The following is a 17,475-nucleotide window of genomic DNA, read 5'->3' as shown; positions in this document are numbered from 1 at the left end:
AAAATTAAAAATTTGTGTAATACCCAGTGATACTGGGTTAAACAAAGACTATCCTGACAAGTCGGTTATGTTAACTTCCATCAGTAAGACTTTATGGTGAGTATGATGGTGCAGAGCTGCTGTCATTGCTCCCAGCTGAAGTTTTCCTCGTGGTTGAAGTCACAGTTGAGAATGTAACAACTGCTGCTTCCTGCTAATTGAATGAGTAAACAAATGAAACCAACCAATGAGTGGAATGTAAAGCTATGAACTTCCCCAATCCCTCAACGGCTGCCCAAATTCTGGAGGTCAAAGGTCAGATAGTTTGTTCCCGGTATGGTGGTATGTCAGTGTGAGTGTGTATAAATATGTAGACTTGTGTGTGATCTACATGAAAGAAAATAGAAAAAGTCATAATTCATAGACTTACTGTAACACGCAGCTTCACCAGGTTTTAATTTAATCTGGTGTATTTAACATCTACAAAGCCAATGTCAGGACAAAATTAGTAATATAATTACACTGCAAGAGTCTTTTTTTAAAGCTACAATATAACACAATAATATACAGCAGTTATATTTGTTTCAAGCCCTGCTAACAATATTACTGACAATTATAAAACAACAGCACAAGAATAAACTTATTACAGTGTAATAAAAACAATGTATTATGCTAATAGACAACAGCTCACTTTTAGCTTTCCTTTTGTTTTTTCTCATTTTTATTTATATCAGGTGATTCACGTGATTATATTCTTTAATATACTATATGGTATATTGTGCTTTAAATTTTTTATTTTTTCTTATTGTGTTCTACAGAATTTCAAAGGACGCTTGCAAAAGGTTTGAAGCTGAATCATACTAAAATAATTTAAGATCATTTTAAGAGACCTGGAGGATAATACTTCATATTACATATTATACTTCAGATAATATTTCAGTCAGCAGATGTTATCTCTGAACATTACTGCATCTGCTTCCTTGTGTTTGTGATGATTACATTTCTGATGTTTTGATTTAATTTAGTCTGGATGCTTTCGTATCGCACTCTTACGTATATGTGTGAACTTCCTTGGTGAATTTTGCAGTGTGTATTTGTGTGTGTTTGTGTTATTGTTATGTAACCACATCTTTCTGAACTGCTGCCAATGATATTTTTAATCTCAATAGTATTATTGTCCTAAAAAACTCTAAAAAAAAAGAAAAAAAAGAATCAGTTTTGCTTCAGGCTATATTAAATTAGATACGTTTACCTCGCACCAGAGTTATTAAAACTTTGTTGTTTGTTTATTTGTTTGCCTTTTCATCAGCATTTATTTATATTTCTTTCTTCTTCTTTTTTTTTCTTTCTGTCTTTCTTTCTTTTTTTTCTTTTTTTTTTTTTGCCAAACCGGTCTTCTTGGTTCACTTTAGTTGTTATCATTTAAAAATTGTTATTTTGAATCTGCAAGGTCTAATATGGTCAGGATAGATATTGCATTACACATGCGAATCCCACTGACTCACAGTCAGGAGATCCAAGGCTCAACAAAGCATGTGATCCAAAAGTTTCCTCACACTGTAAAATCTAATATTGTGTTTAATTAAAAATATTAAATAGGCTGAACTCAGTTTTTATCAATTTGTTATTAGAACTCGATTTAAATAAGTGGATCGTTAAATGAAATGGATGAACCAGAATTGGTTTGTAAAAATGCTCCAACTTCAGTGGTGTGGAACTGGTTTAGCTTTCGTCTAAAGCATTATTTTTGGTAGCGCATGCTAGCGGACCGTCGTTATTACTGTGTTGTTTGGAAAATATGGCACACTTAAAATCAATCCTTTGATTTTTCTGAAAATCGACAGTGCCCCTTATAATCCCGTGTGCCTTATGTATGAATTCTGGTTGTGTTTACTGACCTCGAAACGATTTTATGTCGTATGCGGCGCTCGAAGATCTGTCAAATATTTTAGTATGACTTTGCTAAGCTATGAAGCGCACCGCTTGATGGATTGTCGGAGCATTACGGCATCGTAGTCAGGAGCCTCGCGGAGTGATACCTACTGTGCTTTAACATAATATTACCATATTGTGTGTGTATAACCTCTTTTTAAGTTTTGTGGATATTATACATGGTTATGCTGAGGATATGTCGGCCAATTTCCACTGGAAATGCCTTTTGGTTAAACTGTCAGCAAGGAATTTGCATTTGCACTGTTACATTTTTATATAACTTTAATGCACATAAAAAACAGCTGCTTGTTTAAGTGAAAATACATTGATGGGGTTTTTTGCACTAATAAAGCTGTGGAGTTGTAAAGTATTTTGTCTAGTGTCAATTATATCGTCAGTTATATCGTTATCACAAATTTTCAAATGTATATCGTGATAAATATTTTTGGTCATATCGCCCTGCTCTAATTTGAGCATTACACAGCTACATTCTCGCCTGAAAATATCTTAAAAGGTTATTTTGTGAACCAGAAAGGGTAATCTGGGGAAAAGGAGGATCGCATTTGTCAGCCGCAGTTGTCGGAGCCTGTGCATACTTGTAAGCGCGGCAACTTGAAATGTTTGTCAGTAGGTAAACAATTAGTATTGTACAGTCAGAAATATCAAGTTATTTTTAATACTGCAGACTTGCAATGAATAAGTTGTCCTAACAGTCATCTTAAGTAAGCTTTACTCAGCAATGAGTTTGCATATTTTTTTTGAGTTCTGGAAACTACATAGGTTTTTACTCTGTACTTTAAGTGAATAAGTTGCCTTAACTTAGTCATCTTAAGTAAACTTTACTCAATTTTTTTGAGGCAACGAGTTTACATAGTTTTTTGAGTTTTGGGAACTAACGAGGCTGTACAGTGTACTCAAAATGAGTAAGTTGCCCTAACTTAATCATCTTAAGAAAAACTTTATTCAATTTTTTGAGGCAACGAGTTTACATGGTTTTTTTGAGTTCTGTGAACTAATTAGATTTTACAGTGCAGGCTTGTTGTGTTGACCGATTTGTCCAAAGGAAAAAAGCATTTCCTATCATTTTGCATTTAGCTTTTGGCTGCACGGTGGCACAGTGGTTAGCACTGTTGCCGCACAGCAAGAAGGTCCTGAGTTCAATTCCAACATCAGGCCGGGGTCTTTCTGTGTGGAGTTTGCATGTTCTCCCCGTGTTTGCGTGGGTTCCCTCCGGGTACTCCGGCTTCCTCCCACTGACCAAAGACATACACTTAGTGGGGATAGGTTAATTGGTTAATCCAAATTGTCACTAGGTGTGAATGTGCGAGTGAATGTGAGTGCGAATGGTTGTCTGTCCCTGTGTGTTGGCCCTGCGACAGACTGGCGACCTGTCCAGGGTGTACCCTGCCTCTCGCCCTATGGCAGTTGGGATAGGCTCCAGCGCCCCCCGCGACCCTGAAAAGGATAAGCAGAAGCGAATGGATGGATGGATTATTGTTTCAACATTACCATAATAACTGACTCACAAATCATACTGCATGCTAATTAAATGTTAGAAAAGTTTTAAAGAGCAACCCTGGGCTATAAATAAACATTACAGATAAAAATGGGAGTGCACACTAATGTAACCATTATGTTGAATTTTCCCCCTGTGCAGTAATAATCCTTTGTACTGATTTTGTCATTCTGGCACTCGACTGTCCTTTTAGCTGACCCCCTCCAACAACCAGCACACCTGTTCCCCACCACAAGTGCCCCAGAGAAGCTATTAAAACCCAAAATATCTTCCATTGAAGTGCAGCTCAGCTCATCTCACAGGCACCATTCAATGATCGGCCTGTGTGTGTGTATTATGGAACTGGGACTGCCAAGGTTCAATGAGGAATTTTCAATCAGGAGTGTTATCTGCTGTCACTCACAGGTTTGATAGATTTGAGGAAGGTTTTTGGAAGAATCTGGAGGTGTTCTTTGTATGAAATTATTTCACCACAGATAAACATTGAAGGAGAAAGAAAGCTTTTTTTAAGCTATTTCGGGGCAGTCCAAGTCAAGGCAGAAGTTGAGCATCAGATTAACAGATGCTCGAAAACTTTTCTTGTGTCTTTTCTACAGTGACATAATTTTATATGGTCACAACTTGAGATATGAACATGTGCTCTCAAAAACAACAGCAGCAAAGCAGGAAGTCAGCTGCTGATGTTACTGGAGTGGGTCTCTTCCTCTTTATTTTTTAACTTGCCGTATGAACTTTTGTGCTGGTTAACCCTACATGTGAACCATGAATATTATGCTGCTTCGTTAAAATCTTTCCTTGTGGGAAGCATTTTGTAACATGGATTTAGATAAGTGCTCCATGACCAAAGATAAAAAGCCTCAATAAACACAAAGTAAAAGCAGATGATCTCTTTAACAGGAAGGGAAAACAGTAGATTGAGCCACACTTCATTTCACTTGGCTGGTACGCTTTATTTTAAATCCCAACTTTGGAAATTAAGCATTTTTCACCATCTTGTCTACATTAGTATTACTTGTATGAAAGAACTTAGTAAACCATTGTCTTCAATCATAAAGTGGTTACCATGTTTGCTTGGTAAGTGAAAGGTTCGCCTTCTGCAGGTGGTCGGGCATCTGTGGTCAAACTCTGATAACACCTGCTATAGCAATCCCTTGTGGAAGGAAATAGCCAAAATCCACTTTAGCTTCAGGTCATTGCAGTTTCAATCTGACTAACAAAAAAAACTCAATGGCTGTTTTTTCCTTTTCAGAATTCTTCACAAGTTTCCACCAAGATGAGGCAAAAAATCAGTAATCACAAAAAGACACGGGACATCTTCATTTTTTCTTGACTTTAAATTTTAACACACATTTCTGAACCTGCAGGGTTAGCATTATGAAGGGACCGTTAATTCCATAAATAATGATCTTTTCCCAAATCTAACAGGTGATTGGAACATTTGACAATAATTCAACTGTAATAATATTGTATATATGCTAGGTTTTCAAAGCTTAAATCATTTCGATTCTTTTGTGGATCAAATGAGAAATGCATTTTGAACCCAAATTAACCTTTCATGCGTGTGGACTTACAGTACGTGATCCTAAGCACGCTCTGTCTTTCCCGGACATGTTTTAGCATTAAAACGCACACACGCACAAAAACATCAGTGCTCTTTAGCACACAATAAACAGCTCTGGAGTTTGAACTGAAAACTGACTCTGGTGTGCCCGCCTGGGATTGGAAGCTGTGACAAATGTACAAACACACACACACAAACCTGCACACACACTCCTGGCACTGGCAACTGTGTAGCTGATCCTCATGTTATGTCTACCAAAGATAGAGTACTGTTTCATTTTCCTCTAGAGAGGTGAACACTTCAGTGAATCAATTTTTTTTTGTTTTCATTTGTTCCTTGAGTGTGACGACGTCTCTTCCCTCTGTACAACTTTAAAGCAGATGTCAAACCTTCGATTAGAAAGAGCTTAGATAGGCTGTCAGGGTCCTGGGTCGCTCAGACCATGGGCAGTCATGGACTTGGTATATTATATGTATTTTTGGTGTTGCTGCCCCTCTTCTCCATGCTTGTAGATATGAGTGTGTGTGTGTGTGTGTGTGTGTGTGTGTGTGTGTGTGTGTGTGTGTGTATGTGTGTGTGTGTGTGTGTGTCTGAACACTTGTTTGCAGGCGCCTTCAGGCCTGGTGGGTGTGGCCCTGCTAGGGGACTGGCCACACCCGAAGCTACACACCTGCTGCTGATCAGGGCTCGTCGGGGGAGCTACTTAGGAGAGTCTTGGAGCTCCCACCGACGCTGGATCATTGCGTGGCTTCACGTTAGTCTCTCGACCAGGTCCTAGTTTAAGTCTGCTGCATTATTGTGTGTCTGACGGCTGCCTCTCTCTTATGTCCCCAGGAGTAGCGGGGAGACGAGAGGACAGCGAGCACGGGGTGCTCATCACGGAGAAGCGGAGACAGGAGTAGTAGCACTGGGAAGAGGACACGTCACAGGAGTCGGGAGAGCACGGGGATTTATTGTCATGTTTTTCCATCACTGTAAATAAACGCACTGCTAAGCACACAGAGCTCCGCGCCTGGGTCCTCCTTCCCTACACCCCCACGGTTTGCCCTGCCAAACCGTGACATACGCAGGCAGATCAAAATAGTTAGTTAGTTGTCATGATCAGTTTTGTACAGTTTGGAAAACTATATTTTATTTGGGCTTAATGCACCATTAGCTGTATTAGTCGGTTACAGCACAGCAGCAAAGCTGCAGACACATAAACATAAACAGGGGAGCAACTTGTAATGAGGTATTAATATAGTGAACTGATGATAGAGTTTAAAGAAATTACATTTAATAACACACAACAGAAGAGAAGAGAATAACACTTCCTTTGCACCTATAGTAGTCAATAGTATTCAAGGTTGTGTCTCACTTTATTGTGTTTATTGCAAGACAATCCTTTGCCATAGCTTCTGATCAGCAGGAGCCATTTTCATTTGTCCCTATTTCGGTTTGTAGGTAATTACCTTCTTTTTCATACACTCCATTTAATTAGTTTATCCATTTTTTTTTGTCACTAAGACGATATTTCCAAATTAAAGAATGTGTTTTGACATTATTGGGGTTCTTTTTAAGATATATTAGCAAAACATTATTTACAGGAGAATGTTTTCTACCCAGAATATTATGTCCTTGGGGCCTAAAGAAAATAAATGTTGTTTTCTTCAGGTTCTTTCATTTGGGGCTGTAATTATTATTTTATTTTTTGTCCTGTGGTATCCATATTTGGATTGTCTTTGACATGGACATGTAAGACCTAGATGGAAGATGGGAACTTGAGACCTCTTGTTTTGTTCAGTCCAGAGCCAGACATATTCAGGTTTTTATTAATCACAAAAACAAGAAGTCTTCACATCAAAGAAGCTGAAACACAAAAATGTTGAATCATTTTACATTTAACATGATTCACATACATGAGAATGAATGAGCAGGGGTGTGTGTGTGTTTATAAGTGTGGTCGTTACAGTTCATCCTGTTCAACCATCCTAGCGTTTCCTTGATGGTGGAGGAGTGTGCCGGTTTTGTTTGGCCACAAGATGAGGAAGACCCGACCATGACCCTCCATTTACCAATGGTCTACCAGTACGCCATCAAGGACAGTGTCTGTGTGTATGTTTCTGTGTGTACTACTGCTTCACACGTTACTGTCTAACTGTTTTCTATGTATATATATATATGTGCATGTGTGTGTGTTTTAAATTTAATTAATGTATATTCTGCATGTCAGAACAAAATTAATAATATACCTACACTACAAGAGCCTTTTTAAAAACTGCAATATAAGGCAATAATATACATCAATTATCAATGGAGAGACTGAATGAATTGTTGGGTTCTTAAACAAGATGAACAGATAGATGACTTTATTATAATAACGTCTAAAGTGTGTTTTGCTCTTTAATTATTTTATGCGTGGTGGTTGTGTGGTAGCCTGTTATAAATTAGGTATAAAATTTGAACTGATTTAATACAGGTTAATGTGAGATGACTCAATAAAGTCAGTTCAAATTAACATAATAAACTACTAATATTTAAGTTTCACCTGTGAATATATCTCATGTTTCATTAACTGCAAAGATCGGGAAGAAAAGTGTAAAATCTGTTTGGTATGTTGTAATTCAAAACCCAGGCGAAATGTTTTTGTTTGGCAGAAATTGTTCCCAGGGATGTGTTCGCTGTATCGTTGTTGTTCGTGAAGGCCAGCGTCCTCTTTAAACCCAATAACTGTTTTTTTTTCTTTAAGGCTAAAGCTAATCAAGATCTTCAAGACAGCCAATATATTTATGCAACTTTAATTTCTTTTCCTTTTCTTTATGGATCTATATTAATGGAAAAATATTCTATCAGCTTCATAGCACCTGAGGGGTCATGTGTGGTGAGGGTGGTAGAGAATTACTTTATATGATGCTTAAAATGAGGGGATGATCTGCCGCAGTTAACTGGGGCCATTAAAATATTACATGCTTGATGCAATATTTTTGCTGCTTTTCATCTGCATGTCGAAGGTTAATTGTGCCAGCATAAAGGGAACGACCTAACGACCTTAAATGGAATAACTCCAACTGCTTTAAGCATGGTGTTGTAAAGTTACAGTCAAAACTGCACAAACGTCAAAAAAGAAAGGAATTCACCAGCAGCTCTGAAACACACAAAGACACGGCAACATACACACACACACACTTGTGGCTTACGTCTAGAATCAGTAAAGCCGAGTGAGTGTGTTTCTGTGTGTCTTTGTGAGAGACTGAGAGAGAGGAAGGAAGACAGAAACAGCCCAGTCTCACAGCGACACATTATATTTGACAACAAAAGCTGTTACATTTTCATGTCAAGAGGAGGGACTTGCCACACTACATCTATTCATGTGAAGAATATTGCAGACAGGTTTATTTTAACCCAAACCGTGATCTCTTGCACAGTAGATACCTTTAAATGACAACAAGAGGTTGAACAACAAATCCCATCAGAAGTGCCAAAAACTGCAGTTCCTCTAATTTCCACTGGTCACTTTACAGCAGAAATTAGTCTGGTATATTAAAAAGTTTGGTTTTGACGGCACATTTTGCCTTCCTGTCAGTTGTAGAAATAGTTGAATTCTCTATAATTTACCATTTTAAGTGTAGTAAGACTTAAAGTAACACATTATAAGGGGTGTGGCCATTTTGAGTGAGAAGCAAGTGCTGTATTTTTTGTAAGCTTCCTTTTATATAAAGTTTATATAAAAACCTATATAAGGTGAAGTATCATTTTTGCTTTGTTAGTACTAAAATAAAACAAAACAATGGATCACAAAATGCTGATACACACAGATTGCCACCAGGTGATTATATGGATACATATATCAGGATCGCCCTGATCCGTGCATCCATGTAATCCATTTAATGACATGAACTGTTGGAGAAACAGTAAAAAAATCTCCACAAATTGATGCCACTCGTCAATGCAGTTGCAGCATTAGGCTATGATGTTACAGGGTCATGACTTTTGTAACTAATTAGGCAGCAACTTGATAACATATTTGGGAATCAAAAAAAGTATCTTACAGAGGAAGAGTTTCTCAGAAGTAAAGGTAACCAGAGGCTCACCAGTCAGCAAAAAACTGTGAATTTGAATCCTCATCTTCAGAGGTTCACAGCATCTGGAAAATTCTCTGTGCAGAAGGGACAAGGTTGAAAGAAATATTGACGTGTTCTTCTGGTCCTCGGTCAGCGCTGCATTAGCAGGTATGATGAAATCACAGCGAGGGTTCAGGAACACAGTTCACCACAAAGCACAAGCAAAATCTCTGCCATGCAAAGAAGAAGCCAAAAGCGCAAAGCTCATTTAAAATGGACTGAGGTAACGTGGGAAACTGATCTGTGTCCAGATCTTTGACCAATTAAAAGCATTTGGAACATCATGATTCCCATCAGACAAAAATGGGACAACATTCCTCTCCTACACTTTTGGGGAGCTGCACAGTTTCATATGTTTTCTGTGTTCTTTTGTGAAAAAATATGGGTTTAGATATTTACAAACCATTGCATTCTACTGTTATTTGCATTTTTCACAGGCTCTCAGCATTTGTGGAATTTGATTGTAGATCAAAGGAGCAAGAAGAAATGCTCAAAAAGCCAGAATATGAACCAAGACAAGAACTGAAGAACTGAGCAAGAACAAGCGACGCAGAATATAAAAACAAAGAAACGGAAGTGCTGCATAAAGCACAAGACACGTGGACCTTTTGAAAGCCTCTTAACCTCCACTGCACTCCCGGTGAACTCTTTCACTTTTCACGTTTGAAACAGTAATTTCACTCAATTTCAAAAGCAGTCAGCACATTGAAAAAAAGATTCATAAAAACATGTTTTAATCAATGCTGTCAGATAGAAAACTACAATTAAATTTCACACTGATTAAAATAGTTGATTTGCTTCATTTTGACACAAAAATAAAACTGTTGCCGCGTCTCACAAAGAGTCTGTTTTTCATTTCAGGACGACACAAAAGAGCTGACAAAATCAATGTGTAACTTTTTTCACCTTTTCACAATTTATAAGCATTTAATTTCAAATTCATTTAAATGTATTATTACACCAGGTATAGCAAGGGCAGTGTTTTGAAAGAGTGTCTGAATATCCATTTTATTTTATTTTTTAATTCATTATGTGGTGGTTTTGAAAGAATAACTTTGCTGAAGGCCTTCCAAAAGAAAACCTTGAAGGTTCAGGGACTGCTAGTTGGCAGGATCAGACTTTTGTGTGAGTTTGTCATGGGGACAAAAATCCACTGACTGAATATGTACTCAAGGCACTGCTGTGAACAGTGCCCTCACGTCCTAATGGGTTATAAAAGTTTAAAGAACATAACCTCTGATTTTGCTAAATAAGTTGATAAAAGTAATTATGGCTCACAGGGAACTATAGCACGTCTAATTAATTAAAAGCACACTGAAGCTAAAAAGTTTTCAAATGAAAGTATGTTGTTCATTCGTCATCTGTGCTTGATGTTCCTGTTGGTGGAGGACACATTAATGGTTAATGTAGGACTTACCGTTTTGGAAAAGGAGGACAAATTTGTGAAGTGAAAAAATAATTCTGATTCAAACCTAATGCTTTCCTTTTGGACCTTGATTCCAGGGAAATTAGGAAGCTCAGAAACACATTACCCATAATGCTAATGTAATGATCCAAAGATGTACCAATAGGAAGCAGGAAACTGCAGATAGGATCAAAGTAGAGTCCTAGAGTATTGACAAGTAAAGTGGTAGGAAGTGCTTTCAGCTTTCAGGCCCCCCTTCTGTGGAAACAGTTTGGATTCGGGAGACAGACACCATCTCTTCTTTTATGATTAGGCTTAAAACTTTCCTTTTAGGGTTGAATCAGATGCCCCTGAATCCTCCCTTAGTTGTGCTGCAATAGGTTTAAACTGCTAGTTATGATTAATCTCTGGCTCTCTTCCACAGTGTGTCTTTGTCCGGATGATCTGATATCGTCGTGTTGGTGTTGTTCCTGGAACAAGGTGAACATTGCAAGTGACCAATCACATTGTTGTGACGTTATTCTTTGGCGCGCCAAGCCATTCGTGCATTTATGAAATTCCAATGTTGCAAGGACAATATCAATTCTGCTTAGCGTTTATTAAAAGGTCAGGGTCCGTTGATCGGCGGACAGAGGCGGTTTCTCGCAGCTTAAGTACAGTTTTTTGTTTTACGGCGGTTTTTCCCGAAGTCGCAAAAGTATGACGTCACAACATTCTGATTGGTCACTTGCAATGTTGATCCTGGAACAACATTTACTATGTTGATCTTGGAACAACACCAACACGACGATATCAGATCGTGCGTCTTTGTCCTGTCTTCATGCACTCATTCCCAGCTGGTCGCGGTAGGTGGCCACCTCTCCCTGAACTCTTTCTGCTGGACGTTTCTTCCAGTTAAAAAGGAGTTTTTCCTTCCCACTGTCCCCACAGCGCTTTGAGCATTGAGGCCTCTTCCACATGCGGTTGAAACCTTCTGTTTGTGAGGTGAAGCCAATCAGAAGAAAGTTGGCCTAATGATGGAGAGAGGTTCACCTTGTTTCACTGAAGATAAACTGTCCTGCACCAAAGTTCAGTGTAAAATATGGAGACTATTTTAACCATGAATTATGCAAATCTACTTTGATTTAACCCACACACTCACCACTCTCAACACTATCACCTGCCCATTGAGTTGCTTATTTAATTTCATCTCATTTCGTATTCTCTATGTAAAGCCATTAGCCACAACAAAGAGATGCCATCTAAAGCAGTGAATCACAGTGAAATTGCATTCTTTCCTCAGTTTTGCCTTTTCTTTATTATTTCTTCCAGCTCCTTTATTAATTCACATTTGCTCCACACGCTCCTGTTTATGTCTGTACATCTCAGCGGAGTTAACACTCAACAAAACTTTAAAAACACTTACGCCGCCTCAAGGAGGAAAACAGCTTGTCTGTGTGAATGCCTTCACAGAAACCATTACCAGCCTGTGAAAAAGAGAGCTCTCTGACACAAGGCTATGAGGATATTCACATAAAAGACACGATTGTGCATGACTGCACTTCAGAAAAAGTCAATTCAGGAATAGGATCCAGTATGGCTTTTGTCAAAGCTCGGTTTGAGGACCCAAAAGCACGACACACAAGTCAGGACAGCGAAAGCTGAAAACAAAAATCAAGCTTTACATACAAAAGCGCAAGTACAAGGTTAAACCAACCAGGAAGGGGAAATAAATCACAAAGAAGCGAGCAGAAATACAAGTTTGGTCCAAAAACCAAGAAACGTACAAGCTGAGCAACAGACTGCTGAAAACAAGCACAGAGACGTATGTATACGGAGGGGGGCTTGTGGACAGAGTGGAAACAGGTATGCAGAGGAGCAGGTCATAATACGTGTCTCCTCATGCAGAGGGTCTCCTCTCACTCTGTTGCCTTGTACCCTTGCCTCCTTAGCAGACCCCTGGGTGCCGTTGCTCCTCTTGTGCGTGCTGACAGGCCCAGCTGTTTGCTCTTTTTTGCCCTTGGCTGTAGCTCGTTAATTTCTACCAAAGGCCCCTAAGCGACAGCTCTACTTCATAGTGGCCATACTTGGAAAAGAGGAGCTCAGCAAGCAAACACACTTACTTACTTGTATGATCACAAACACGCCTAGAATGAGAGGACAGGTAACTCAGAGATGAGAACCAAGTCACAAGTTGTGTTTCAGAGCACAAAGGTAAAACCAGATGAGTAGAGATTCCTCTTCCTCACATATGGGAAACAACATTTTATGATCTGTTAAATTTTATTCTCATAAATACAAAATGTATGTTATGACTGACCTTGGCTGGTAACTGTGCAGGCTGGGGTTTGCTTCTGTTCATTCCAGCTCTAGTGTTTTGACTTTCTGATGATTCAGTACTATCTATTTAATCTTAACAGTTACAAACAACCATGTGGATGTTCACTGGTGTTAATCACAGACCCTCAGCCCAGCCGTGTGCCCCCAGCGCTGTCCCACCAAGCAATGTAAATTAGATCAGTTAATGAATGTTTTCTTTCATCACATACAAGTGCAAAGTAACTATGCTATCTATGCACACCTTGCCTCTCTGTTTACCTCCCTTATGTGCCAAGCATTCAGACTAAATGAAAATATACACGGGCAGAACCATGCCTGGCATCCCCTCTTAACAAGCTGCAGAAACGCTGCGAAGCGCGGCTGCTATGCTGCAGGGAATCTTGAGAATCTTCATGCTTAGACCAGCGAGCTCTTCCAACTTTCACTGTTATCAGACTGATCACGGGGTTAGAGAGCTGTGTTTTTCACCCAGCAGCAATTTAAGTAAAAACATCAAAAAATCTGAAGAATATGAGGTGCATTTTAGCTTTATGAATATCGAAAGATGCTTGCGAGGTGGAAAAATGCAAAGGATATTCTAATAATTCATTCATGAGGCAAACTATTACCTAAACCGATGGTGACAATGATGGTCAAACAAAAGCAAGAATATTTCAAATAAGAAAGATTAGTTGCTCATCTGCAGTCCTCACCATCATATCAACTTTAGTATTATTATTTTTATAAATCTCGCTGTTTCCTTTCTTTGAACTTTCTGCTTGGAGAAGAAAGTATTTTCTTCTGATAGTTTGTTTTAATATTATATCCAAGGATTTTCTTTTCCACCACCATTTTAAAATGAGAAAAAAATGCACTGGTGCACCTAAAGCAATAACAGAAACTCAGCTGATTCAAGGTTTACAATAAGTGAGAAAAGCCCAGAAAAACAGTTTTTTCTTAATGAAAAATTAATGCTCATGACATCAGATATTTCATTTTCTTTTCTTTTTTCTGTTTGTTTTATTTAACTTCTGTTTAATAGGAAGGGGCAGATTGTTTCATCCTGGCATTTATATTTTTTGTCTTCCCACGCTGAGAGAAGGCCCTTTTGGTGTGGAGCTTGAACGTTCTCCCTGACTGTGACTGGGTTATCTCTGAGTACTCTGGCTAACTCCCACAGTCCAAAGACAAGCAGGTTATAAACTGGTCATTTTGAATTGACCATAGGTGTAAACACAAGCAAATAGTATGAATCTGTCTCTATCTGTTAGCCCTGTAACTCCAACTCCAGCTTCCCCGCAACACTGAATTGGACAAGCAGAAGAAAGTGGTCAGCTGGATGGACAGTTAGAAAGAATCAAAATAACAAAGCTTACAGTTTTTTGTAAAAGAAATATTAATAAAAAAACAAAATGTAAGCCTATAAGTGTGCTTGTGTGTAAACACTAGTCTGTCACGATTTGAGGAGGTAAATCGTGCAGAGAGAGAGGTGTGGATGCAAACACAGACACTGATGCAGGAGAACGTTTAAACAGAAAAAAGCTTTTATTTTGGCTGCAAAAACGCTACAAAAGAAAACCGAGAGATGCTAACTAAACCTATACAGGGAAAACTAACCTGAACCTGGAACACTAGAGACATGGAGGGAATGACACACAGAGGCAACACTGGAGAAAACACAGATGACCTGACAAGGAGCAGCACATGGTATGAATACACACACACACACACACACACACACACACACACACACACACACACACACACACACACACACACACACACACACAAGGAAATTAGAAAGAGGCAAACAAGCAGGGAACACAGCTGACACTAATCAAACATGATGAGGCAGAGAGGAAGCAAAACAGAATAACAGAATACATGACCAGAAACACGGACCTCCAAAATAAAGCAGGAAATGCACAGAGATGCAGACTGAAGGGGGAGAGAGAGAACACGGAGGAGCACGGGGGAGAGCACACACGTGAGGGGATGGGGAAACACAGAACAAAAGGAGGGGAAGGGGGAGGAGGGAGACACCCAGGGCAGCTACACAGGGGGAGACTACTAAATAACTAAACAGGAAGCACAAGAAACTCAAAACAGAATAATTAGACTCTTATTGCATAAACTAAAGGCTAACAAAGTGAACTTAAATTATAGTACAAAATGACCAAAAACAGGAAAACACAAAACACTAGGTCAAATGACCCAGGACCATGACATAGTCTGACAGCAATGACATTGTGTTTAGGCAGAATGTTGAATGTTGTTGGCTGAAAAGTTTCCAATGGCTACTGCGGACAGTTTTCCTTCTTTTTAACACTGAATTTCACTTTACAACAAAATAATCTTTCATCTATTTTGACTTCTGTCTATACAGGTTGCATAATTTTGTCTCTGCCCACTAGTTATTGTACAAAGCTCAAGATTATAGTTAGGAGTGACTATGGGTGACCAGAAAACAATTTCTTAATTATACCAATGCAATGCAGCAACATTTTCCTTACATAAAAAAGAAAAAAAGGTTTATTTGCCTAAACCACCATTTGAGTGTCACCTGAGAGCGCTGATTTTCACAGTTTGTTATTAATTATTTTTTAATCTGTCTCGCTGGTTAGATAAACCAAAGTAATCGTGTAAGACATTCTTAATTGTACATGTTGCATTAAATGCTTAAATAAAGCTTTAAAATGTACAGTTTAATAGTTAATAGTTTAATTATTTATATAGCACATTTAATTACAACAGGAGCGTTGACCAAAGTGCTGTACAAGAATACAACATACATAATAAAACAACTTAGAGTATTAAAAGCAAACACCAAGGCACTAAGAACTACTTAGTAAGATTAATTAATGCTCCTTCACAACATTACAGTACACCTAATGGTTGAAAATACTGCCTTAAGGTCAGGCTGCTGGCAGATTTCCCATGATGCAATGAGCAGTACTATTAATACTCTCTTTTCATTCACAACATGTTTATACATCAGTATTGTATGTCATGTCTCTTCTCTTTCTGATACCAACCAGTCCTGGCAGGTGGCTTCCTTCAACGAGCCCATTTCTGCTACTTCCTGTTGCAATCAGGGAGTTCTTTCTCCCCACTGTCACCAAGAGCTTTCTCACAGGGGTTCGTTCGATTTTTTACTTCTGTCCATAACGTTACAAATTTTTTAATATAAAATGTCTTGAGTAGCTTTGTAGGGGTGTATTTAGGCTGTAAATTATATATTAAACTCTTAATACAAGAGAATTTGGTGAATTGAAGCCTATTGTCTGTCATTAGCACTGCATTGCATCAATTTTTCGTACAGTCACACAACCCATATAAATGACAAGATAGCACCTTAACAGCAGTTGGTGTAAACTGTGTGTAGATGAGCATGGAGGGGTTCAGCCTAGAAACCCTAGCAGCAGCTCCTGGATGAGGTTACCAGTGTTAGAACTGTGTCACATTCATCAAATTGTGTCCTGCGTGACACAGATTCCTTACACAAATCCTCTGTTGGTGTCTCAATAAAAAGTGCGTAAAGGAAGAATTCTGTTCTCGTAGCGAGGGGAAGAATTCACAGCCTGTCACAGTCTATTTCTGCATGAGAATATGAGACGCCTAACCGTCTACAGTTGCTTGTTCCAGATCAGTTTAATGTGTGGAGAGGGGCAGCAACAACCCTCCAGAAGTTTCCACACAAACCAAAACTTAACAAGCATTAAAATCTGACACATGAGAAGATTTGGCTAACATCACTATTTTGATATATCTTACTATTAAGTAGGGGGGGGCTTTGGGGGATGTTCACATATCTACTTTATACTTTTATTGTGCATTGCTCAGTGTTTTTATGCTGTTATAATGTGATTTATTAACTATATTTATAGAACTTGGTCTTCTTCAAAATACCCATTGCTTTGTGTCCTGTTCCAGCACTTGAGCGAAATAAGCAGCGATTCAGCACATTGATGGTATCGTTCGCTCTCAGTGGCTGTAGTTGCTTCATTCGCTCACCTGAAAGTTGTGATAAATTTAATTTGTCAGCAGAATACATCCTCTGGGGATCACGAATCCTCCTCAGAGATACATCTGGTAGTTCACTAGTTTCAGTCTGTGTCACAACAGATTTTTTTTTTTTTAAAGAGAGCGAGAAGAGGACTTTGAGGATTTTCTTTTAGCTGGTGCTGACTCGTTCTCAAACGTAATGGCTACAGGATCTCCACCGCTCCGTCTATTATTACCAACAGCCTGGTTCGTTTGTGTAACCCCACCTCCAGCTCATCAGAACCAACAGCTTATAAATAATCTCCTCAACAACATAATCCCTTTAAATAAACAGAGACATAACCTCTCTGACTATCCTGTTGCAACGACTTATAAAATTAAAGTATAACAATTAGATACTGACATATATTTTTCTCATCTTTTGTTTTTTACAGTTTTTATTTTTTTCCAGAGTTCAATGTGATTTTTGTAAAATCTATGCACAGCAGTAAGTATATAGGTATGCTGTAAAGGTTCAATCACTACTGTTTATTCCACACACAAAAATAGCAAAGGATAGTAAAAGCATTTTCTTTTATAGTAGGCAAATGGTAAGTCATAGCACCTTTGGGTGGGAATGGGCCCAGTAATTAAATCATGTTGGAATTAGAGACAAATGTGGCCACAGAGAGAACTGGCC

This window comes from Aulonocara stuartgranti (assembly GCF_965226115.1).
Source record: "Aulonocara stuartgranti genome assembly, chromosome: 15".
In the NCBI taxonomy this organism is placed as follows: domain Eukaryota; kingdom Metazoa; phylum Chordata; class Actinopteri; order Cichliformes; family Cichlidae; genus Aulonocara; species Aulonocara stuartgranti.
The sequence above is the reverse complement of the archived record's forward strand: the minus strand, read 5'-3'. Positions refer to the sequence as shown.